Raw genomic sequence first — 25,679 nt, forward strand, 5'->3', positions numbered from 1 at the left:
ACACGTGCAGTAGGAGAAACTGGAAGTCAGGCTTCTCCGATGCTGCCGTTAAGAGCTGCGGGAATCAGCTGCCAGGCAGCACATATGTTCTCAGTTCCAGGAGAGGAAGAAAACACATTTTCTCAAAAGCAATGGAAACTTTAAAGACCAGTGAGTTGTAATAAAGACATTTTGCATTTTGCTAACTTCTTTTCCTTCCTGGTACCTAGGGGCTTTTCTGCTCCTGAACAGGTTCTCATGCCCATGAGGCATCTGTCGCACCGACTACCCTTTCCCTGGGATGGGGACCCCCGCTTACCATGGCGGGGAGACACACAGGCAGTGCAGACTGACAGACGGGTGGAATTGGGATGCAGAAATCATAAATCACCAGCGGCCACTTTGGAAGGTCAGGCACCAGAGGATATAAGTCCGTTCTCTCCTTGCAATCTGATGATGTCATAATGCGGTTGGTAATTACCTTCAGTCCACAACTGAGAAGACATGGCTGTTAGCAGGCAGAGTCACTTGGTCAAGGTTATAGAGTTGATGGGATGGGTAAAGATTGACTGCTGGTCCCTGTATTTGTATAGCACTTTTCATGGAATCTCTCGACTCTCAGAAAAGCATTTTAATGGAGAAAATTGTCTTTAGCAAAGTATAGAAAGATTCCCCCTGGGGTGGGTGTGGTGGTGCCTGACTGTAATCCCAGTATTGGGAGGCTGAGACAGGAGGATCACAGGTTCAGAACCCACCCTCAGCAATTTAGTGAGGCCCTTTTCAATTTAGCAAAATTCTCAGCAACTATTTTAGTTTCAAAAGAAAAAAATAAGATAGGTTTGGGGGTGTAGCTCGGAGGTAGACTGCTGCTGGGTTCGACCCCCAGCACCACACACATAAGCACAAAGAGAAAGATCTCCCCTGGTATCCCGAAAGGAGCAGGTTGTTGTAAAATGCTATTTTCTCCACATTAATGTTGAGAAACCAGATGCAAATAAGTGGTGGGTTTCTCCTAAAGTGAAAGAAATCAATTACAGGGGAAATGAAACTCTCCACTTAGTGCCGCGCCGGAGAAATGTTAGGCCCATTCCGTGACGCTTGCCCCTCTTCTGCTCTCTCCGAAGCGAGCCTGCTCTCCAGTAACTGGCAGTTGGTTGTTCCCGTGGGTGTCAGTCTGGATGTTTTCATTCATTACGTTCTGTAAGTAAAAATGGAGGCGACAGAATAACCATGGCGTCTCGGCCACAGAACAAAGGCTTTTCCAACCCAGTGTTTCTTCCATAGCATCTGGGTGGATGTTTCATGTGGGTTTTTTCTTTTCTCGAGTATCCAGTGACATGATTCTCAGCTCAGAAGGGATTGACAGTGATGTTTCATTTGACCAAGAAAAAAATATATTTTTCTATTTAACGGAACCCAAAGGCAACTTGAAAAAGCACTTTGAAAACTGATCTCCATTGGAGGATCAAAAGCTGACCAAAGGCGCACCCGCAGACAGGTGCCAATTACAGCTCACCTGTGTGTCATTGTCGCCAGGATGATGCGGACTTCCTGAGAAATTTCCAGGACTCACCATCACAAAGGACTCTGAAATGGTAGTCTTCAACTCCTGTAGAAATGGGTCACTGTGTAAATACTAAAGAGAAAAGCAAGCCAGGTAACCCTAGGATCATGGCCCTGTGTCACACCTTACAATCTGAAACCCCAGGTCATTCTTCCAACCGCCCCTCTCACTAGCATGGCTAACCCCTCCCACACAAGCCACAGTCCTCTGCCCAGTGGCTCTTCCATCCAGCTATACCTTAGCCAGAAGCAAAAGCTCAGAATGTCATTTTGTCTCAAACTATTGGGCAAGGTAAAAAGAGGGCTGCAGGAAAGGAATTTATCAGTCATAGAAAACCAGGGTGTTTGATGATGAGAATCACTCTGTTCAGGATTAGCAGGTAAAATTCTCCCTTGTGCTTTTGAATGAGGGAGTTCCTCTCAACACAATACTGAACGTGGGGTTTAGTTACGAGACCCTAGAGACAGGCAACTAAAGAAAAGAACTTTCAGGGGAGGCTGGAGTCTAGGGCCTATTATGATTAACTGTAACCGAGAAGCACCCTGAGACCCAAGAAGCCAAGATAAAAAACAGCTTAAAAAATTTAGACTTCATCTGGATTAAGCTGTTACTGACTTCCTTAAAACCTCATTTGGTAGAATAAAGCTCTTTCTTTGGGGGGGGGGGTTACTGGTTACATCTTAACCCACAACATGTTTTTTATTTAAATATAGTTAATCTTCATGGTCTGTGGATTTAGCAAATTCAGATATATGCTAAGATTTGGAACCTCACAGTCAGTACTAATGGTACGTTTATAGTTGTACACAGAGTGGTGATGAATTTGAACCCCCAAAGCACAATATAGACACTGTAAACGAGCATTCTTTTCGTGGTCTGTTTAGTGCTATTTTTATCTTTATTGTTTGGAATCCTAGATTTGTTTTATTTTTTTATTGGTGCATTTTAGACATACATCTTAATGGAGTCCAAGATGGTGGCGGCATACATGCACACATCACTCAATGAGCCCTTCTTCAATTCCCTCCCCCTTCCTCCTTCTCATGTTTGGCTTAGTGATTGACTTTGATATGTTTGTTAATGTACATCATGTACATTAGAGAATTTTTCTTTACTCCCCCACCCCTTAGGTCACTTTATTTGCTCATCTATAGTATCTCCTTCTTTATTTAGAGTTCCCCTATGACCCATTTTCTCCCTAGCTTCCACATATTAGGGAGAGCATCTGATTTCTTATATTTTTGTGACTAACTAATCTCACTTAGCATAATGCTCTCCACTTCATCCATTTCCCTGCAAATGATATAATTTTATTCTTCTTTATGGCTGAGTAAAATTCCCTTGTGTACATATCCCACAGTTTTGTAATCCATTCATCTGTTGATGGACATCTTGCCTGGTTCCATAGTTTGGTTATGGTGAATTGTGCAGCTATGAACATAGATACACATGCATTAGTTTGGTATTTTGGTTTCCATTCTTTTGGGTACATACCCAGAAGTGGTATTGCTGGATCATATGGTAAGTTGATTCCCATTCTTCTGAGGATTCTCCATACTGTTTTCTAAAGTGGTTGCACTAATTTTCAATCTTACCAACATTGTAGTAGCATTCCTATTTCTCTACATCGTCACCAGCATCTGTTGTTTGTGTTTTGAATAATTGTCATTCTAGTTGGAGTTAGGTGAAATCTCAGGGTAGTTTTGATTTGCATCTCTCTGATTGTTAATGATTGAGCATTTTTCATGCATTTATTGACTATTTGAATTTCTTCTTTTATGAAATGTCTATTTAGGTAACTTCCCCTTTTTGATTGGGTTGTTTTATTAGTGCTGAGTTTGAGTTCTCTGTATATTCTAGATATTAGTCCTCTATCGGAAGAGTAGGTTGTGAAAAATCTTCTCCCGTTCTGTTGGCTCTCCGTTGAGGTTATTGATAATTTCTTTTGCTGTATAGAATCTCTTCAGTTTAATGCAACCGCATGTATTGGTCTGCCTTTTAGTTTCTTGTGCCTTTGGGGTCTTGTTGAGAAAGTTTTCACCTGCACCTATGTGTTAATTTTTTTAATTTTTGCATTTTCCTGTTTCTTGGTGATTTTGCAATTAAAATGGTTCACACACTTAAAGCTGAAGGACAGTCTAGTCTATCTAACTACACAGAAAGATTGTGATGAGTCTTATGGAGAGAATCTGTGTTAGATAAGCTTTGGGCAGTCATAAATTATAGTGTAGTGGGCTGTGAGGTGATTCAAGCAATATATAAAACAATAAAATATGTAGAAATAAAACACACATAAAGCAAGGTTATAACAAGTGTACCACCAGACCCTTGTAGAAAGCGAACCATGTATTTCCCCCCTAGGAGTGATGGTTCAATGGCTCAGTGTCCCCTCATTCAGTATGAATATTGACATTGTAGAGCAAAGCTACTGTGGCTCATGAGAACTAGCTTTATTTGATTAAAATTCTGTACCATGTGGAAACTTAGGGGTTTCTGCTGTATGTATGTCTCCACTTATCTTCCTGTTACCCAAAAATAACCTGGTAGGTCCAGGGCGAAGTTTCAGGTAACGTGGGCATGAGACAGCCGGAAGGAGGATAGTATGAATCTTACACCTAAGGCAGAAAGGGGGGGGGGGTGCTACTTGGATGTGAAGGGGAGAAGGGACACTTGGTCATGTGTCATGGAAGGGCTGCCAGAAGGGAAGTAAGGTGGATATGTGGGAAGAAGATGGAGAAGAAACAGGAAGTAGAAGGGAGATGGGTGTCATATGGACACTGAGAGCCAGTACTCAAGACAGGGCCGGAATCATGGGCTAAGTCGCTGCCTGAGAATACTCAGCGTTGCCCCTTCCCGTGAACACTGATGCGTGTCCCCTGTCTTCTTTACACTTTCCTGAGATACCAACACATCTCGCAGAGCTTAATGACATCACTTTATGTAAACTGTAATTGTTTTTTCTGGCTCACGTAAGGTCATGACTTTGTTTCATGGTTGCCCTGAAGAGACAATTTTGATTTTCAACAAATAGTACCTGTAGAAATGTTTCTACTAAGCCGGGGGCACTTGCATGCACTTAAGTCAATGGAATTTAATAAAATATTCAATATATTATTGCCAGGGAGATTTTTACTCACTAATGTAGAGAAACTGTGTTCTCATATTCATGCATAAGGTAATTTGTTTTATAGGCAGAAAATAGAGTTTACAGTTTGAAACAAACAAATCATTGCTTTAAGCAGTGTGAGGGGAAAGTATACTACTTCAAAAATAATTGCTTGTTTACATGCATTTGCTTGTTGGAAACAGTAGACTGAAATGAGAGTTCCTCTATCATTATTCTGTTATGTGGAGAAATAAGAAAGTGCATACAGGGACTCAAAACAGTAGAGAGAATTTCCCACCATGCCATGCGGGCATGATAAATTGTACCATTTTCCCACTTAATGGTATATTAGATCAATACAGCATCTAACTTAGAAACTTCAGTTGAAAATCTCAACTCTGATGGAAGAGTTTTTTTTTCTTTTAGTATCTCATGAAAGATTTGCAAAACTTTAGAAAAAAATAAGTGTTTGTGAAATATGGCCAAGTTATATCTTCACACATGAAAAATGTACTATATTTTCCTAGGAGTTTAAAAATCATTTTGTGAAGTAGGAGTTCTTAAAATCAGCACTGAAGCTACACTGATCTGCTGCACAGGAGTAATCATCATAGCATCTCATGTTTAAGAATGAAACCGATAAATAACTACATAAAACAAAAACTATATTAACATTGTTACAGTGAATGTTAATCCTAAAATAGCATGTATTTATCAAAATTTTCCTAAAACATATTTTTACTACTATCACTAATGTGGCCATATCATTTTTGAAAACGCTTAGGACCATCAACGTATAGTATAGGAAACAATGAGGTAAAAGGGAATCTTAAGGGTTAAAAATAAACTTTTCGACGTCCTCTAAGATATTTTATATAAAGAAGACTCTACAGTGACATTGCTTGGTCTACATTCATCTCTGCTTTATTAGTTGATAATTAAAAGGAACTGCTAGAATAAGCAATCTCAAAATATCAGTGGCTGAAAGATTTATTTATTGCTGATGTAAATATTACTAAGGGTCAGGTGTTTCTTTGGAGGAGGGTTCTCCTTTAAATAGTATCTTTTATCTTCTGGCTTCTGTAGTCTTAGTAGAGGAGAAAGATTTTTTTGTGTGTGTGGTACTGGGGTTCCTGGAAGCCCTTCTACCTCCGGGCTACACTCCCAGACCTATTTTTACATTTTTATTTGGAAACAGGGTCTCCTAAGCCAGCTCACGCGGCTGGCTTCGAACCTGCGTGATCCTCCTGTCTCTGCCTCCCAAGCTCGGGGATGACAAGCGTGCGCCACCACACCCGGCAGGAGAAAGAATTTGATGATAATGAAAGAGTCTTCTGGACAGGCCCAGAAATAGCAACATAATTTATACTCCTGGTTTTGGGGCCAGAACCTAGTCCTAAAATCACAGTTGTAGGCTGGGCATGGTGGTGCACGCTTTTAACACCTCTGCTTGGGAGGCTGAGACAGAAGGATCACACAGGTTTGAAGCTAGCCTCAGCTACTTAATGAAGCTCTCAGCAACTTAGTGAGGCTCTCAGCAACTTAGTAAGACCCTGTTTCCAAATAAAAATATAAAATAGGTCTGGGAGAATAGCCCGGAGGTAGAAAGCCCCTGGGTTCTACCCTCAGTACCACTAAAAAAAAAAAAAAAAAAAAAAAAATCACAGTGTAACTTCAAGGTATGCTGGGAAATGTCATCTTTCTGTTGGCATGGAGGAGAAAAGAAACAGGATATGCTTTCTTGATCCTCAAAGATAAAGGTTCAAACTTCCCAGAATGCACCATTTTTTTCTTGGCATTTCACGTTAAATGGAGTTAACAGCCAGGCATAGTAGCACATACCTGTAATATTTTTACTTTGGAGGCTGAGACAGGAGGAGGGCAGGTCCAAGGTAAGCCTCAGCAACATAGACCCTCAGCAACTTAGATTGTTTCAAAAGAAAAAAAAAAAAAAGACTGGAGGTGTAGCTTGGAGGTATAATGCCCTGGAGTTAATCTCTGGTAAGACACAAAGAAAGACAACATCTGACACCATGACGTGGATGTCAGCATGGAGAGTTGAGTGTGGTCTTCCTGTTCACATTCCAGATTTTCCATGACTCTGATTAACTCACCAACCCTATGGTCATCCTCTCAACTCGAGGGTTAGGTTGGCGTTTAACCACAATTTCTCCAAATCCTGTTCTGTGTCTTTTATCTTCCTATTCAACTCTAGCTAGTGAGAGGAGTGGAGTCCGTGTCTAGGTGAATTTGCTTCTTATGTGGATTTCCAGATGTGGAGAACTCTAGTCTGGTTCCATTCAGTCACCCTCGATCCTCTGTCAGAGATCAGCTGACTAATTTGTGTGCATCTGTTTCTGTGATCCCTGTTCCGTCCACTGATTTATTTTTTCTTTCACCAATACTACAATGTCCTGATCATTGTAGCTTTGTAGTTTTTGTTTTATTTTCACTTTTTAAATACTTTCTTGTAATTATGCATCCTAGTGAGGTTCAAAGCGATACAAACATGCATGCATATAGCGCTCGGCGTGTTTTCCTCCATCACACCCCACTCCTGGTACTTATTAGTGAGACTGGTAATGAGGCCTTCATTTGGACACAGCAAGTCTCCAAGTTGAGTAGTGACAGTTCTCCGTCTTTTTTTTCCCCTCTTTTTATATTTTGTTGGCTATCTGAATCTTTTGCCTTCTATGTAAACTTTAGAATCAATTTATAAATATCAACAAAATAACTTGCTCGAATTTTGGTTGGGACTGAATTGAATCTAAAGATAAAAATAGAGAAATCTGACATCTTGGCCACATTGAGTCTTTCTAGTCACAAATATGGACTCTATCTTGATTTACTTAAATCTTCTTTGACTTATTAGCGGTTTCAGGATTTGTATTTTTACATACAGGGTTCATATATTTATTCTAAAAGTATTGACTTTTTAGTGCTAATGTGAATGACATTGTATTTTAATTATAAATTTCAATTATTGCTTGTATACAGGAAAACAATTGACTTTTATATTAATCTTGTGACTCCCCAACTTTGTTATAATTGCATATTCTGATAATTTTTTTTTTTTTTTTGCTTTTTTGGGATTATCTATTCTTGCCTTGCAGTTTCACTGTATTTTGTCTTCTTTATTTTTTTAACGGTACTGGGGATGGAACCCAGGAGCATTCTACCTCTGAGCTACACCCCCAGCCCTATTTTTTATTCTTTATTTTGAAACAGGGTCTCACTGAGTTGCAGAGGGCCTAAGTAGCTGAGGCTGGCCGTGAACCACAATCCTCCTGTCTCAGCCTCCCAAATGCTGGGATTACAAATGTGCACCACCACACCCGGCTAAAGTATTTTATCTTGAATGAATTTATTTCATTCTGCATTGAATTTAGTGTTTGTTTATTATATTAAAAATTCTGAGAATTGTTTTTTTCTACTTCTAGAAAGTTCTCAACCATTATTAGATCTTGGCTCTTTTTCTTTTGAAATGTAATGGTTTTATATATTAGATCATCTGGATTGAGGTATCCACTAGCCTATCAAATTTTATTCTGCCCTGTTATTTCCTAGGCTAAGAGTTAACATGCTGCAGGTCATGGGCCAAATCTAGTCTGCTGCCATTTTGAAAATAAAGTCTTAGTGGAATATAGCCGGGATTGTTGGTTTACATTGTTATCTTTGATTGCTATTAAAACATTACAGTAGGCTGGGTGTGGTAGCACACACTTGTAATCCCAGCATTTGGGAGGCTGAGACAGGAGGATCACGGTTCGCAAACAGCCTCAGCTACTTAGTGAAGCCCTTTGCAACTCAGTGAGACCGTATTTCAAAATAAAGAATAAAAAATTGGGCTGAGGGTATAGCTCAGAGGTAAAATGCCCCTGGGTTCAATCCCCAGTACCATAAAACATTACAATAGCAATGTTGAATATTTCAGCATAGACATTATGGTTTAATACTCCCCCAAAATTCACAAAGTGGTCTTCTATAGAAAAAATTTGCCTATCTCTAGCTTTAACCTTCAATTTAAAAAGTGTTCCATCTCCTCCAATGTATATTCTAATCTTTTTTATTTAATTTTTATTTTTTATAAGTGTAACATACTGAGAGTGGTGTACATTTACATCGTGCTTCATGCCCTTCCCCCTCCCTTCCCCTCCCCCCAATAGAGAGTGTCCAGGTTAATCATGTTGTATTTATGCTATTACACATATTCGGATGTAGTTCCTCCATTGAACAACCTCGGCTTTCTTCCTCTCCTATCCTTCCATTCAAGCTTTGCTGAGGTTTCCCCTCCATCATCTGGAGTCCCTCTGGTATTACCACTGCTCCCTAGCTTGGGCATATTAGAGAAAACATATGTCCCTTCTCTTTCTGTGCTTGACTAATCTCACTTAACATACTGTATTCTAGTACCTTCCATCTTCTTGCAAATGCTATTATTTTATTTTTCTTTATAGCTGAATAGAATTCCATTGTGTGTATTTCTCATAATTTTGCAATCCATTCATAATACTTCTTTTTGTAATATTTCTTTTTTTGTGGTACTGTGGATTGAACCCTGGGGCATCACCTCAGCCCTATTTTATTTTTTTGTTTTGAAACAAGTTCTCACTAAGTTGATGAAGGCCTTGCTAAGTTGTAAGCCTGGCCTTGAACCCACAATCCTCCTGTCTCAGCCTCCCAAGTACTGGGATTACCAGTTTATGCCACCAAACCTGGTTCTTTTTGTCTTTTAAGTGGCATTTTAAGTCACTACTGTTACTCTGTCTTCCAGCTCACAAATTCTCTCTTCAGCTGAATCTAATCTGATATTTAAAGCAATTTATAATTTAAGTATATTTTTTATTTCTGGCAATTTAATGTTTTCAAATTTTACTTCTTAACGTTATGTAACTTTATGGTGTTTACTATATGCTTTTACTTAAAGATATAAAACATATATTCCGGGATTGTGTAAATTTAAGGCAGTATATCACCTTTCCAGACTTGTTTCTGTTTTAACATTGGTTCCCAATGGAAAATAAAAAGATTAGCTCCTAGCTAACGGTGCCATCTATCTGAAACTGAAGAAAATATATTGGGAAGAATATAGCCCCAATGACACGGAAGTAGAATGTTCCCACTTCATCAGTGAAAGTATCCCGTAGGTGGGAGCAGTGCCAGATGCCTCTAATCCAGGTTGAGTCAGGAGACTCAGCAATTTAACAAGACCCTGTCTCCAAACAAAAAAGAAAATAGGGCTGGGAGTTGCCGGGCGTGGTGGCGCACGCTTGTCATCCCCGCGCTTGGGAGGCAGAGACAGGAGGATCGCGCAGGTTCGAAGCCAGCCGCACGCACTGGCTTAGGAGACCCTGTTTCCAAATAAAAATGTAAAAATAGGTCTGGGAGTGTAGCCCGGAGGTAGAAGGGCTTGCAGGAACCCCAGTACCACATAAATAAATAAATAAATAAATAAATAAATAAATAAATAAATAAAGGCTGGGAGTATAGCTCAAAGGTAGAATTCCCCTTGGTTCGATCCCCAGCATGACCAAAAAAACAAAAAAGTATTCATTGTATGTGGGGGGACGGGGTACTGGAGATTGAATTCAGGGGCATTCTACCTCTGAGCCCTATTTTATTTTTGATTTGGAACCAGGTTCTCACTAAGTTGCTGAGGCTGGCCTCAAGCCTGGGATCCTCTTATCTCAGCCTCTCAAGTACTGGGATTACAGGTGTGTGCTGGTAAACACTGATCGTGGCTTCCTTTGGCCAGTCCTATATGGCAGTAGAGAACTCAAGAAAATAGAGTTACGGTTCTTAATTTTATTAAGAATTGCATTTAACATCGCCTGAGGGCTCTGTGTGTATGTTTAAGTACTTACAACTCTGAGTGCTTTATGTATTTTATTACATGTAATATTTACAATGATTATAAGGTATGTATGTTGGTTATTGTGGTGTGTGTGTGTGTGTGTGTGTGTGTGTTACAAGGATTGAACCCAGGAGCATTCTACCCCTTACCTCTGCCCCCAACCCTGTTTTATTTAGTTAGTTATGGAACAGGGTCTCACTAGGTTGCTGATGACCTCCCTAAGTTGCTGAGGCTGGCCTCAAACCTCTGATCCTCCTGTCTCAGCCTCCCAAGTACTGGGATTACAGGCATGTGCCACTACACCTGGCTCTCTTCTTATTTTTATTTTTATTTTTTTTTAATTAATTTATTTTTTAAATTGGTGCATTGTAGTCATATATCAATCACATTGGAGTACAAGACTTGAGAGGATATACAAGCACACATCATCCAATTAGCCCTCCTCCAGCCCCCGTCCCATTCCCTCCCCCTCCCTCCATCCCACACTTCTTTGGTGATTTACTTTGATACATTTGTTTATGTACCTCCTGCATTTTAAAGAGGCTCCGTCCTCCAGTATTACATACCCTCTGATTGATCACATTAGTTGCTTCACTATAGGGCCCTTTCTATAGCTCAACCTCTTCCTGTTGCCCTTTTCCTCCTGGTTATTGCTGATTAAGAGAAGCGTCTGATTTATATTTTCTGCGATATTTCTCTGTGCATGCTGCGTTGCAAGTACCAATCCCACTCTTGATGGTCCCAGTAGTGGCCTGGCTACTCAGTGGACTGATCCAGACCTCGCTGGCTCACGCAGCGGCCTTGCCTCATGGGAGGACCCAGTTCTGGTCTCGCTGGCCCCTGAACCGGTCAAACCCCTAAGCTGGCTTTGGTCCCGACCTTGGAGGCCGCAGGAGTGAACTTGCCTAACGCCAGGCTCCGATGCTGACCATTGGCCCCTGCACCGGTCTAACCCCTTGGCAGGATTCCAATCCCGGTCTCGGAGGCCCCAGCACTGGTAATGCCTCAAGGCAGGCTCCGATGCCGGCCTCACTGGCCCCAGCACCGGCCTAACACCTTGACAGGCTCTTATCCTGGCCTCAGAGGCCCCAGCACCGGCCTTGCCTCATGGCAGGCTCCGATGCCGGCCTCACTGGCCCCAGCACCGGCCTAACCCCTCGGCAGGCTCTTATCCTGGCCTCGGAGGCCCCAGTATCGGCCTTGCCTCACGGCAGGCTCTTATCCTGGCCTCGGAGGCCCCAGTACCGGCCTTGCCTCACGGCAGGCTCCGATGCCGGCCTCGCTGGCCCCAGCACCGGCCTAACCCCTCGGCATGCTCCGATCCCGGCCTCGGAGGCCCCAGGACTGGTCATGCCTCACGGCAGGCTCCGCTGCCGGCCTCGTTGGCCCCAGCACCGGCCTAACCCCTCAGCAGGCTCTTATCCTGGCCTCGGAGGCACCAGTACCGGCCTTGCCTCACGGCAGGCTCCGATGCCGGCCTCACTGGCCCCAGCAGCGGCCTAACCCCTCGGCAGGCTCCGATCCCGGCCTCAGAGGCCCCAGTACCGGCCTTGCCTCAAGGCAGGCTCCGATGCCGGCCTCGCTGGCCCCAGCACCGGCCTAAACCCTCGGCAGGCTCTTGTCCTGGCCTCGGAGGCCCCAGTACCGGCCTTGCCTCACGGCAGGCTCCGATGCCGGCCTCGCTGGCCCCAGCACCGGCCTAACCCCTTGGCAGGCTCTTATCCTGGCCTCGGAGGCCCCAGTACCGGCCTTGCCTCACGGCAGGCTCCGATGCCGGCCTCGCTGGCCCCAGCACCGGCCTAACCCCTCGGCATGCTCCGATCCCGGCCTCGGAGGCCCCAGCACTGGTCATGCCTCACAGGAGGCTCCGCTGCCGGCCTCGTTGGCTCCAGCACCGGCCTAACCCCTCGGCAAGCTCTTATCCTGGCCTCGGAGGCCCCAGTACCGGCCTTGCCTCACGGCAGGCTCCGATGCCGGCCTCGCTGGCCCCAGCACCGGCCTAACCCCTCGGCAGGCTCTTGTCCTGGCCTCGGAGGCCCCAGTACTGGCCTTGCCTCACGGCAGGCTCCGATGCCGGCCTCGCTGGCCCCAGCAGCGGCCTAACCCCTCGGCAGGCTCCGATCCCGGCCTCGGAGGCCCCAGCACTGGTCATGCCTCAAGGCAGGCTCCGATGCCGGCCTCGCTGGCCCCAGCACCGGCCTAACCCCTTGGCAGGCTCTTATCCTGGCCTCGGAGGCCCCAGTACTGGCCTTGCCTTACGGCAGGCTCCGATACCGGCCTCGCTGGCCCCAGCACCGGCCTAACCCCTCGGCAAGCTCTTATCCTGGCCTCGGAGGCCCCAGTACTGGCCTTGCCTCACGGCAGGCTCCGATGCCGGCCTCACTGGCCCCAGCACCGGCCTAACCCCTCGGCAGGCTCTTATCCTGGCCTAGAGGCCCCAGTACCGGCCTTGCCTCAAGGCAGGCTCCGATGCCGGCCTCACTGGCCCCAGCACTGGCCTAACCCCTCGGCAGGCTCTTATCCTGGCCTCGGAGGCCCCAGTACCAGCCTTGCCTCACGGCAGGCTCCGATGCCGGCCTCGCTGGCCCCAGCAGCGGCCTAACCCCTCGGCAGGCTCCGATCCCAGCCTCGGAGGCCCCAGCACTGGTCATGCCTCGAGGCAGGCTCCGATGCCGGCCTCGCTGGCCCCAGCACCGGCCTAACCCCTCGGCAGGCTCTTGTCCTGGCCTCGGAGGCCCCAGTACTGGCCTTGCCTCACGGCAGGCTCCGATGCCGGCCTCGCTGGCCCCAGCAGCGGCCTAACCCCTCGGCAGGCTCCGATCCCGGCCTCGGAGGCCCCAGCACTGGTCATGCCTCAAGGCAGGCTCCGATGCCGGCCTCGCTGGCCCCAGCACCATCCTAGCCCCTTGGCAGGCTCTTATCCTGGCCTCGGAGGCCCCAGTACCGGCCTTGCCTCACGGCAGGCTCCGATGCCGGCCTCGCTGGCCCCAGCACCGGCCTAACCCCTCAGCAGGCTCCGATCCCGACCTCGGAGGCCCCAGCACTGGTAATGCCTCAAGGCAGGCTCCGATGCCGGCCTCACTGGCCCCAGCACCGGCCTAACCCCTCAGCAGGCTCTTATCCTGGCCTCGGAGGCACCAGTACCGGCCTTGCCTCACGGCAGGCTCCGATGCCGGCCTCGCTGGCCCCAGCACCGGCCTAACCCCTCGGCATGCTCCGATCCCGGCCTCGGAGGCCCCAGGACTGGTCATGCCTCACGGCAGGCTCCGCTGCCGGCCTCGTTGGCCCCAGCACCGGCCTAACCTCTCGGCAAGCTCTTATCCTGGCCTCGGAGGCCCCAGTACCGGCCTTGCCTCAAGGCAGGCTCCGATGCCGGCCTCGCTGGCCCCAGCACCGGCCTAACCCCTCAGCAGGCTCTTATCCTGGCCTCGGAGGCACCAGTACCGGCCTTGCCTCACGGCAGGCTCCGATGCCGGCCTCACTGGCCCCAGCAGCGGCCTAACCCCTCGGCAGGCTCCGATCCCGGCCTCAGAGGCCCCAGTACCGGCCTTGCCTCAAGGCAGGCTCCGATGCCGGCCTCGCTGGCCCCAGCACCGGCCTAAACCCTCGGCAGGCTCTTGTCCTGGCCTCGGAGGCCCCAGTACCGGCCTTGCCTCACGGCAGGCTCCGATGCCGGCCTCGCTGGCCCCAGCACCGGCCTAACCCCTCGGCAGGCTCTTATCCTGGCCTCGGAGGCCCCAGTACTGGCCTTGCTTCACGGCAGGCTCCGATGCCGGCCTCGCTGGCCCCAGCACCGGCCTAACCCCTCGGCATGCTCCGATCTCGGCCTCGGAGGCCCCAGCACTGGTCATGCCTCACGGGAGGCTCCGCTGCCGGCCTCGTTGGCTCCAGCACCGGCCTAACCCCTCGGCAAGCTCTTATCCTGGCCTCGGAGGCCCCAGTACCGGCCTTGCCTCACGGCAGGCTCCGATGCCGGCCTCGCTGGCCCCAGCACCGGCCTAACCCCTCGGCAGGCTCTTGTCCTGGCCTCGGAGGCCCCAGTACTGGCCTTGCCTCACGGCAGGCTCCGATGCCGGCCTCGCTGGCCCCAGCAGCGGCCTAACCCCTCGGCAGGCTCCGATCCCGGCCTCGGAGGCCCCAGCACTGGTCATGCCTCAAGGCAGGCTCCGATGCCGGCCTCGCTGGCCCCAGCACCGGCCTAACCCCTTGGAAGGCTCTTATCCTGGCCTCGGAGGCCCCAGTACTGGCCTTGCCTTACGGCAGGCTCCGATACCGGCCTCGCTGGCCCCAGCACCGGCCTAACCCCTCGGCAAGCTCTTATCCTGGCCTCGGAGGCCCCAGTACTGGCCTTGCCTCACGGCAGGCTCCGATGCCGGCCTCACTGGCCCCAGCACCGGCCTAACCCCTCGGCAGGCTCTTATCCTGGCCTAGAGGCCCCAGTACCGGCCTTGCCTCAAGGCAGGCTCCGATGCCGGCCTCACTGGCCCCAGCACTGGCCTAACCCCTCGGCAGGCTCTTATCCTGGCCTCGGAGGCCCCAGTACCAGCCTTGCCTCACGGCAGGCTCCGATGCCGGCCTCGCTGGCCCCAGCAGCGGCCTAACCCCTCGGCAGGCTCCGATCCCAGCCTCGGAGGCCCCAGCACTGGTCATGCCTCGAGGCAGGCTCCGATGCCGGCCTCGCTGGCCCCAGCACCGGCCTAACTGCTCGGCAGGCTCTTGTCCTGGCCTCGGAGGCCCCAGTACTGGCCTTGCCTCACGGCAGGCTCCGATGCCGGCCTCGCTGGCCCCAGCAGCGGCCTAACCCCTCGGCAGGCTCCGATCCCGGCCTCGGAGGCCCCAGCACTGGTCATGCCTCAAGGCAGGCTCCGATGCCGGCCTCGCTGGCCCCAGCACCATCCTAGCCCCTTGGCAGGCTCTTATCCTGGCCTCGGAGGCCCCAGTACCGGCCTTGCCTCACGGCAGGCTCCGATGCCGGCCTCGCTGGCCCCAGCACCGGCCTAACCCCTCAGCAGGCTCCGATCCCGACCTCGGAGGCCCCAGCACTGGTCATGCCTCAAGGCAGGCTCCGATGCCGGCCTCGCTGGCCCCAGCACCGGCCTAACCCCTCGGCAAGCTCTTATCCTGGCCTCGGAGGCCCCAGTACCGACCTTGCCTCACGGCAGGCTCCGATGCCGGCCTCGCTGGCCCCAGCACCGGCCTAACCCCTCGGCAGGCTCTTGTCCTGGCCTCGGAGGCCCCAGTACTGGCCTTGCCTCACGGCAGGCTCCGATGCTGGCCTCGCTGGCCCCAGCAGCGGCCTAACCCCTCGGCAGGCTCCGATCCCGGCCTCGGAGGCCCCAGCACTGGTCATGCCTCAAGGCAGGCTCCGATGCCGGCCTCGCTGGCCCCAGCACCGGCCTAACCCCTTGGCAGGCTCTTATCCTGGCCTCGGAGGCCCCAGTACTGGCCTTGCCTTACGGCAGGCTCCGATACCGGCCTCGCTGGCCCCAGCACCGGCCTAACCCCTCGGCAAGCTCTTATCCTGGCCTCGGAGGCCCCAGTACTGGCCTTGCCTCACGGCAGGCTCCGATGCCGGCCTCACTGGCCCCAGCACCGGCCTAACCCCTCGGCAGGCTCTTATCCTGGCCTAGAGGCCCCAGTACCGGCCTTGCCTCAAGGCAGGCTCCGATGCCGGCCTCACTGGCCCCAGCACTGGCCTAACCCCTCGGCAGGCTCTTATCCTGGCCTCGGAGGCCCCAGTACCAGCCTTGCCTCACGGCAGGCTCCGATGCCGGCCTCGCTGGCCCCAGCAGCGGCCTAACCCCTCGGCAGGCTCCGATCCCAGCCTCGGAGGCCCCAGCACTGGTCATGCCTCGAGGCAGGCTCCGATGCCGGCCTCGCTGGCCCCAGCACCGGCCTAACCCCTCGGCAGGCTCTTGTCCTGGCCTCGGAGGCCCCAGTACTGGCCTTGCCTCACGGCAGGCTCCGATGCCGGCCTCGCTGGCCCCAGCAGCGGCCTAACCCCTCGGCAGGCTCCGATCCCGGCCTCGGAGGCCCCAGCACTGGTCATGCCTCAAGGCAGGCTCCGATGCCGGCCTCGCTGGCCCCAGCACCATCCTAGCCCCTTGGCAGGCTCTTATCCTGGCCTCGGAGGCCCCAGTACCGGCCTTGCCTCACGGCAGGCTCCGATGCCGGCCTCGCTGGCCCCAGCACCGGCCTAACCCCTCAGCAGGCTCCGATCCCGACCTCGGAGGCCCCAGCACTGGTAATGCCTCAAGGCAGGCTCCGATGCCGGCCTCACTGGCCCCAGCACCGGCCTAACCCCTCAGCAGGCTCTTATCCTGGCCTCGGAGGCACCAGTACCGGCCTTGCCTCACGGCAGGCTCCGATGCCGGCCTCGCTGGCCCCAGCACCGGCCTAACCCCTCGGCATGCTCCGATCCCGGCCTCGGAGGCCCCAGGACTGGTCATGCCTCACGGCAGGCTCCGCTGCCGGCCTCGTTGGCCCCAGCACCGGCCTAACCTCTCGGCAAGCTCTTATCCTGGCCTCGGAGGCCCCAGTACCGGCCTTGCCTCAAGGCAGGCTCCGATGCCGGCCTCGCTGGCCCCAGCACCGGCCTAACCCCTCAGCAGGCTCTTATCCTGGCCTCGGAGGCACCAGTACCGGCCTTGCCTCACGGCAGGCTCCGATGCCGGCCTCACTGGCCCCAGCAGCGGCCTAACCCCTCGGCAGGCTCCGATCCCGGCCTCAGAGGCCCCAGTACCGGCCTTGCCTCAAGGCAGGCTCCGATGCCGGCCTCGCTGGCCCCAGCACCGGCCTAAACCCTCGGCAGGCTCTTGTCCTGGCCTCGGAGGCCCCAGTACCGGCCTTGCCTCACGGCAGGCTCCGATGCCGGCCTCGCTGGCCCCAGCACCGGCCTAACCCCTCGGCAGGCTCTTGTCCTGGCCTCGGAGGCCCCAGTACTGGCCTTGCCTCACGGCAGGCTCCGATGCCGGCCTCGCTGGCCCCAGCAGCGGCCTAACCCCTCGGCAGGCTCCGATCCCGGCCTCGGAGGCCCCAGCACTGGTCATGCCTCAAGGCAGGCTCCGATGCCGGCCTCGCTGGCCCCAGCACCGGCCTAACCCCTTGGCAGGCTCTTATCCTGGCCTCGGAGGCCCCAGTACTGGCCTTGCCTTACGGCAGGCTCCGATACCGGCCTCGCTGGCCCCAGCACCGGCCTAACCCCTCGGCAAGCTCTTATCCTGGCCTCGGAGGCCCCAGTACTGGCCTTGCCTCACGGCAGGCTCCGATGCCGGCCTCACTGGCCCCAGCACCGGCCTAACCCCTCGGCAGGCTCTTATCCTGGCCTAGAGGCCCCAGTACCGGCCTTGCCTCAAGGCAGGCTCCGATGCCGGCCTCACTGGCCCCAGCACTGGCCTAACCCCTCGGCAGGCTCTTATCCTGGCCTCGGAGGCCCCAGTACCAGCCTTGCCTCACGGCAGGCTCCGATGCCGGCCTCGCTGGCCCCAGCAGCGGCCTAACCCCTCGGCAGGCTCCGATCCCAGCCTCGGAGGCCCCAGCACTGGTCATGCCTCGAGGCAGGCTCCGATGCCGGCCTCGCTGGCCCCAGCACCGGCCTAACCCCTCGGCAGGCTCTTGTCCTGGCCTCGGAGGCCCCAGTACTGGCCTTGCCTCACGGCAGGCTCCGATGCCGGCCTCGCTGGCCCCAGCAGCGGCCTAACCCCTCGGCAGGCTCCGATCCCGGCCTCGGAGGCCCCAGCACTGGTCATGCCTCAAGGCAGGCTCCGATGCCGGCCTCGCTGGCCCCAGCACCATCCTAGCCCCTTGGCAGGCTCTTATCCTGGCCTCGGAGGCCCCAGTACCGGCCTTGCCTCACGGCAGGCTCCGATGCCGGCCTCGCTGGCCCCAGCACCGGCCTAACCCCTCAGCAGGCTCCGATCCCGACCTCGGAGGCCCCAGCACTGGTAATGCCTCAAGGCAGGCTCCGATGCCGGCCTCACTGGCCCCAGCACCGGCCTAACCCCTCAGCAGGCTCTTATCCTGGCCTCGGAGGCACCAGTACCGGCCTTGCCTCACGGCAGGCTCCGATGCCGGCCTCGCTGGCCCCAGCACCGGCCTAACCCCTCGGCATGCTCCGATCCCGGCCTCGGAGGCCCCAGGACTGGTCATGCCTCACGGCAGGCTCCGCTGCCGGCCTCGTTGGCCCCAGCACCGGCCTAACCTCTCGGCAAGCTCTTATCCTGGCCTCGGAGGCCCCAGTACCGGCCTTGCCTCAAGGCAGGCTCCGATGCCGGCCTCGCTGGCCCCAGCACCGGCCTAACCCCTTGGCAGGCTCTTATCCTGGCCTCGGAGGCCCCAGTACTGGCCTTGCTTCACGGCAGGCTCCGATGCCGGCCTCGCTGGCCCCAGCACCGGCCTAACCCCTCGGCATGCTCCGATCCCGGCCTCGGAGGCCCCAGCACTGGTCATGCCTCACGGGAGGCTCCGCTGCCGGCCTCGTTGGCTCCAGCACCGGCCTAACCCCTCGGCAAGCTCTTATCCTGGCCTCGGAGGCCCCAGTACCGGCCTTGCCTCACGGCAGGCTCCGATGCCGGCCTCGCTGGCCCCAGCACCGGCCTAACCCCTCGGCAGGCTCTTGTCCTGGCCTCGGAGGCCCCAGTACTGGCCTTGCCTCACGGCAGGCTCCGATGCCGGCCTCGCTGGCCCCAGCAGCGGCCTAACCCCTCGGCAGGCTCCGATCCCGGCCTCGGAGGCCCCAGCACTGGTCATGCCTCAAGGCAGGCTCCGATGCCGGCCTCGCTGGCCCCAGCACCGGCCTAACCCCTTGGAAGGCTCTTATCCTGGCCTCGGAGGCCCCAGTACTGGCCTTGCCTTACGGCAGGCTCCGATACCGGCCTCGCTGGCCCCAGCACCGGCCTAACCCCTCGGCAAGCTCTTATCCTGGCCTCGGAGGCCCCAGTACTGGCCTTGCCTCACGGCAGGCTCCGATGCCGGCCTCACTGGCCCCAGCACCGGCCTAACCCCTCGGCAGGCTCTTATCCTGGCCTAGAGGCCCCAGTACCGGCCTTGCCTCAAGGCAGGCTCCGATGCCGGCCTCACTGGCCCCAGCACTGGCCTAACCCCTCGGCAGGCTCTTATCCTGGCCTCGGAGGCCCCAGTACCAGCCTTGCCTCACGGCAGGCTCCGATGCCGGCCTCGCTGGCCCCAGCAGCGGCCTAACCCCTCGGCAGGCTCCGATCCCAGCCTCGGAGGCCCCAGCACTGGTCATGCCTCGAGGCAGGCTCCGATGCCGGCCTCGCTGGCCCCAGCACCGGCCTAACTGCTCGGCAGGCTCTTGTCCTGGCCTCGGAGGCCCCAGTACTGGCCTTGCCTCACGGCAGGCTCCGATGCCGGCCTCGCTGGCCCCAGCAGCGGCCTAACCCCTCGGCAGGCTCCGATCCCGGCCTCGGAGGCCCCAGCACTGGTCATGCCTCAAGGCAGGCTCCGATGCCGGCCTCGCTGGCCCCAGCACCATCCTAGCCCCTTGGCAGGCTCTTATCCTGGCCTCGGAGGCCCCAGTACCGGCCTTGCCTCACGGCAGGCTCCGATGCCGGCCTCGCTGGCCCCAGCACCGGCCTAACCCCTCAGCAGGCTCCGATCCCGACCTCGGAGGCCCCAGCACTGGTCATGCCTCAAGGCAGGCTCCGATGCCGGCCTCGCTGGCCCCAGCACCGGCCTAACCCCTCGGCAAGCTCTTATCCTGGCCTCGGAGGCCCCAGTACCGGCCTTGCCTCACGGCAGGCTCCGATGCCGGCCTCGCTGGCCCCAGCACCGGCCTAACCCCTCGGCAGGCTCTTATCCTGGCCTCAAGGCCCCAGTACCGGCCTTGCCTCAAGGCAGGCTCCTCCGATGCCGGCCTCGCTGGCCCCAGCACCGGCCTAACCCCTCAGCAGGCTCTTATCCTGGCCTCGGAGGCCCCAGTACCGGCCTTGCCTCACGGCAGGCTCCGATTCCGGCCTCACTGGCCCCAGCAGCGGCCTAACCCCTCGGCAGGCTCCGATCCCGGCCTCAGAGGCCCCAGTACCGGCCTTGCCTCAAGGCAGGCTCCGATGCCGGCCTCGCTGGCCCCAGCAGCGGCCTAACCCCTCGGCAGGCTCCGATCCCGGCCTCGGAGGCCCCAGCACTGGTCATGCCTCAAGGCAGGCTCCGATGCCGGCCTCGCTGGCCCCAGCACCGGCCTAACCCCTCGGCAGGCTCTTGTCCTGGCCTCGGAGGCCCCAGTACCGGCCTTGCCTCAAGGCAGGCTCCGATGCCGGCCTCGCTGGCCCCAGCACCGGCCTAACCCCTCAGCAGGCTCCGATCCCGGCCTCAGAGGCCCCAGCACCGGCCTAACCCCTCGGCAGGCTCTTATCCTGGCCTCGGAGGCCCAAGTACCGGCCTTGCCTCATGGCAGGCTCTGATGCCAGCCTCGCTGGCCCCAGCACCGGCCTAACCCCTCAGCAGGCTCCGGTCCCATCCTCGGGGGCCCCAACACTGGCCTTGCCTCACGGCAGGCTCCGATGCCGGCCTCGCTGACCCCAGCACCGGCCTAACCCCTCAGCGAGTTCCGGACCCGACCTCGGAGGCCCTAGCACAAGCCTTGCATCATGGCAGGCTCCAGTGCCGGCCTCGCTGGCCCCAGCATCGGTCTAACCCCTCTGCAGGTTCCAATCCCGGCCACGGAGGCCTCAGTAGTGGCCCTGCCTCACAGCAAGCTCCGATGTCGGCCACTGGCCCCGGCGCCCGCCTAACCCCTCAGCAGGTTCCGATCACTGTCTCTGTGGTTAGTATTTCAAAGGTTCCAGTTGTAATGTATCAGATCTCTGCCTCCCCCGAATATTGGCCACTGGCATTGCCACTGCCTCCACCGTTTCAAATCCTTCCCAGGCTCTTTTTCCACTCTGAATGTTGTCCAGTGTTCCTAAGCATGCGTGATGGTAGCATTCGACATTTGGTGTAATTTCTCCAAAAAAATAAAGTTGGTAAGATCTGGTTTCTGCTTCTCCTGAATACAAGTCTCTACCACCATCGCGAAGAACTCTTTCAACACCGCATTTCTCCTTGGTCTCCGCTAAACTCTCTCCTTATATGTGATGTCTGAGATTCTTAACAATATAGAGAAATAGCAGTCCTCTTTCACGGCGAATTTTTCCATAAGTTCCAGTGCATTTAGATAAGTTTTGTCTGCATCTCCAGTGTCCTGGCATCCATAACGGCTTTCTTACCACCTCTCCGATATTTTTCTTTATCTTTTTCTGTTCTGGGCCCGGTTTCTCCAGGGGTCTGGCGTGCTACTCGCAGTTCGGCCGGGACCCAGAGTCCCGCGATCCAGGCCCCGGCTGGCGTGCCCTGTACTCGACCCCCGCCCAGAACCCAGCGTCTTACTGGGCCTTGTTTCTCCAGGGGTCTGGCGTGCTACTTGCAGTTCGGCCTGGGGCCCAGAGTCCCGCGACCCGGGCCCCATCTGGCGTGCCCAGCCCGCGACCCCTGCCCAGAACCCAGCGTCTTACTGGGTCTGGTTTCTCCAGGGGTCTGGCGTGCTACGCGCAGTTCGGCCTGGGGCCCAGGGTCCCGCGACCCAGGCCCCGGCTTTTGTGCGCCGCGCGCGACCCCTGCCCAGAACCCAGCGTCTTACTGGGCCTGGTTTCTCCAGGGATCTGGCGTGCTACTCGCAGTTCTGCCTGGGGCCCAGAGTCCCGCGACCCGGGCCCCATCTGGCGTGCCCAGCCCGCGACCCCATACCAGAACCCAGCGTCTTACTTGGCCTGGTTTCTCCAGGGGTCTGGCGTGCTATGCGCAGTTCGGTCTGGGGCCCAGAGTCCCGCGACCCGGGCCCCATCTGGCGTGCCCAGCCCGCGACCCCCGCCCAGAACCCAGCGTCTTACTGGGTCTGGTTTCTCCAGGGGTCTGGCGTGCTACGCGCAGTTCGGCCTGGGGCCCAGAGTCCCGCGACCCGGGCCCCATCTGGCGTGCCCAGCCCGCGACCCCCGCCCAGAACCCAGCGTCTTACTGGGTCCGGTTTCTCCAGGGGTCTGGCGTGCTACGCGCAGTTCGGCAGGGGCCCAGAGTCCCGCGACCCGGGCCCCATTAGGCGTTCTCTTCTTATTTTTAAATAAGGAAATTAGGATGGGGAAAAGGTTAAATAAGGTAAATAGCTCATTGTAATGAATCTAGGATTAAAACCCTTGAAGCCTGACTATAGAGCCAGTGTTTGTAATTAGTATGTAATACTATGACATGATTAGCTTCTCATTAGACTCTTCTTTGACAAAGGAAAAAAGGCAGTTTTTTAAATTGGTGCATTGTAGTCATACATGTGTGTGTGTGTGTGTGTGTGTGTGTGTGTGGTATTGGGGTTCCTGGAAGCCCATCTACCTCTGGGCTACACTCCCAGACCTCTTTTATATTTTTTTATTTGGAAACAGGGTCTCTTAAGCCAGGACGGCTGGCTCCGAACCAGCGCAATCCTCCTGTCTCCACCTCCCAAGCACGGGAATCACAATCATGCGCCACCACGCCCGGTGTAGTCATACATCTTAATAGAGTACAAGATGTCAGAGGCAGACATGTACCCGTCACTTTAGACCTTACCCAATTCCTACCCCATTCCCTCCCCCTCCTTCTCATGTGTGGATGAAGAATATTTTCATCATCTAGATATCCACATACAAAAAAATTAAGCGAGACAGACCTTTTACCTTTTATAAAAATTACCTCAAGCCAGGAACACGCTTGTAATCCCAGTGCTTGGGAGGCTGAGACAGGAGGATCCCAGGTTCAAAGCCAGACTCAGCTACTTAGTGAGGCTCTCAGCAACTTAGTGAGACCCTGTTTCCAAATAAAATATAAAATAGGTCTGGGAGTATAGCCCGGAGGTAGAAAAGCCCCTGGGTTCACCCCCAGTACCAACCACAAAAAAATTACAAAATGAATATTAGTCCTAAATATAAAACCCAAAGATATAAAACTTCTAAAAGGTAACACAGGAGAAAATATTTTAATCAATTAACACATAATTTTTAAAAAGTCACTTAAGATACAGCACTAAGTCAGGAGGGGTGACACATGCCTAGAATCTCAGTTATTTGTGAGGCTAAGGCAGGAGAATCAGGTTTGAGGCCAACCTCAGCAACAACAAAGCGGGACTCTGTTTCAAATACAAACTAAAGCCGGGCGTAGTGGGGTACACTTGTAATCCCAGCATTCGGGAGGCTGAAACCGTAGGATCGGGGTTCGAGGACAGCCTCAGCTACTTAGCGAGGCCCTCTGCAACTCAGTGAGACCCGGTTTCAAAATAAAGAATAAAAAATGGGGCTGGGGGTGTAGCTCGGAGGTCAAATGCCCCTGGGCTCAATCCCCAGACCCGCAAAAAAAAACAAAACAAAAAAACTAAAACGAGCCAGGGGTTGTAGCTCGGGGGTAAAACACCACTGGGTTCAGTGCCCAGCACCGCACACACACGTACAACAACAAAATAGGTAACACTAAATACAAAAAACAAAATAGGTAACACTAAAAACAAAATAGGTAACACTAAAAACAAGTATCACAAAGCAAAGCCAACCAACTGGACTTCATTGTTATTCAGAACTTAGCCGTGAAAGGTGCCATCAAAAGAATGGAAAGACAAGTCACCAACCCTGAGAAAACAGTTGCAAAAACACATATGTGTTCAAGAGTTCATATCTGAAATATAGAAAGAACATTTAAAATTCAACAGTAAGAAAATCTAACTTTAAAATGGGTGAAAGAGCTGAACAGACACCTCACCAGAGAAGGTACACAGGTGGCAATAGCAGGTGAAATGCAAATCGAGGCAACAGTAGACACCGTGCCACACCTATTTGACGTGCTAACGTAATACACCGACAGTAATAAGTGCGGACAAGGATGAGCAAAAGCAGGAGCTCATTCAGTGCTGGAGGAAACACGTAAGGGACAGCCCGTTAGAACACAGCTCACACAGTGAAAGACGACGTAGGAAACAGCGCTCTTCGTAAGACAAGCTTTTTGAAAACAGACATCACACAGCCGCAGTCCCGCTCCTCTGAATTTACTCAAAAGAGTTGCAACTTAGGTCCGCAGGAAAACCTGCACAGAAATGTTTGTAGAGGCTCTTCCAAAATTGTCAAAATTTGGAAAGGACCAAGATGGGCTTTAATAGGTGAGCACGTGAACAAATGACAGTGCACCCGCGTAATGAAGGAGTATATTGAGAGAGAAAATGAAATCAACTGTCATCCCATAAAAAGACGCGGGGAAACCCGAATGCATACCACTGAGTGGAAGACAACCCAGTTCCAACTGTGTGACATCTGTAACAGGTACAACCCTGGGAAAGCTAAAAAACAAGAACAAAACAACAGGACAGCCCAGTGGGTTTGAAGTGAGAGGGGTGAGCGTGTACAGCACAGGGTATTTCTAAGCCAGGGAAGCCATTCTGTGTTAAGCTGTGGTGGCAGATACGTTGACCTTACACAGTTTTCAAAACCCATAGACCCACACAGCACAGGGATAAATTGCAACACACTGTGGAAGTTACTAATAACGTACCAGCAGCGGTTCTCCAGTTTTAACAAATGGACGACTATAGAGAAGGTTATTTGCAGGAGGGAGGGGAGTATATATAAGTCTCTCCTTTCTGTGCATTTTTTCCTCTAAACCTAAAAAGAGAAAGTCTGTTAAAACATTTCTCACAGATCTTCCTTAAAAAGAAATAGTAAAGAAATTATTCCAGGCTAAAAGGAACTGATGCTCAACAGAAATTTGAATTCAAAGGAGGAAATGAAAAGTTCCGAATCCGAAATGTTTAAAAATACTTTTCTCTTTTTTCTTAATTTCTGTGAAAGTCATGAAATTATGTAATGCAGTAATTTAGCATCACGCTGTTGGTTTCTAACACACACCCATATGATTTATATATATGAAAATAATAGCTCAATGGAGAGGAAAATGCAGCAACAGTGGAGCAGAATTGGAATTAAATCAATATCACCCTGAAGTACGTTCTATTCACTCAAAAGAAAACTGTAAACTTCAGACCAGGCTCTAAGAAAATAACTAAAAATAAAGTTTAAAAGTGTTAGTAATGGCACAATAATATTTTTTGGTGGTACTGGGGGTGGAACCCAGAGGCTTTCTACCTCCAGGCTACACTCCCAGACCTTTAATTTATATTT

This window comes from Muscardinus avellanarius, assembly GCF_963383645.1.
Source record: "Muscardinus avellanarius genome assembly, chromosome: 20".
Taxonomy (NCBI): domain Eukaryota; kingdom Metazoa; phylum Chordata; class Mammalia; order Rodentia; family Gliridae; genus Muscardinus; species Muscardinus avellanarius.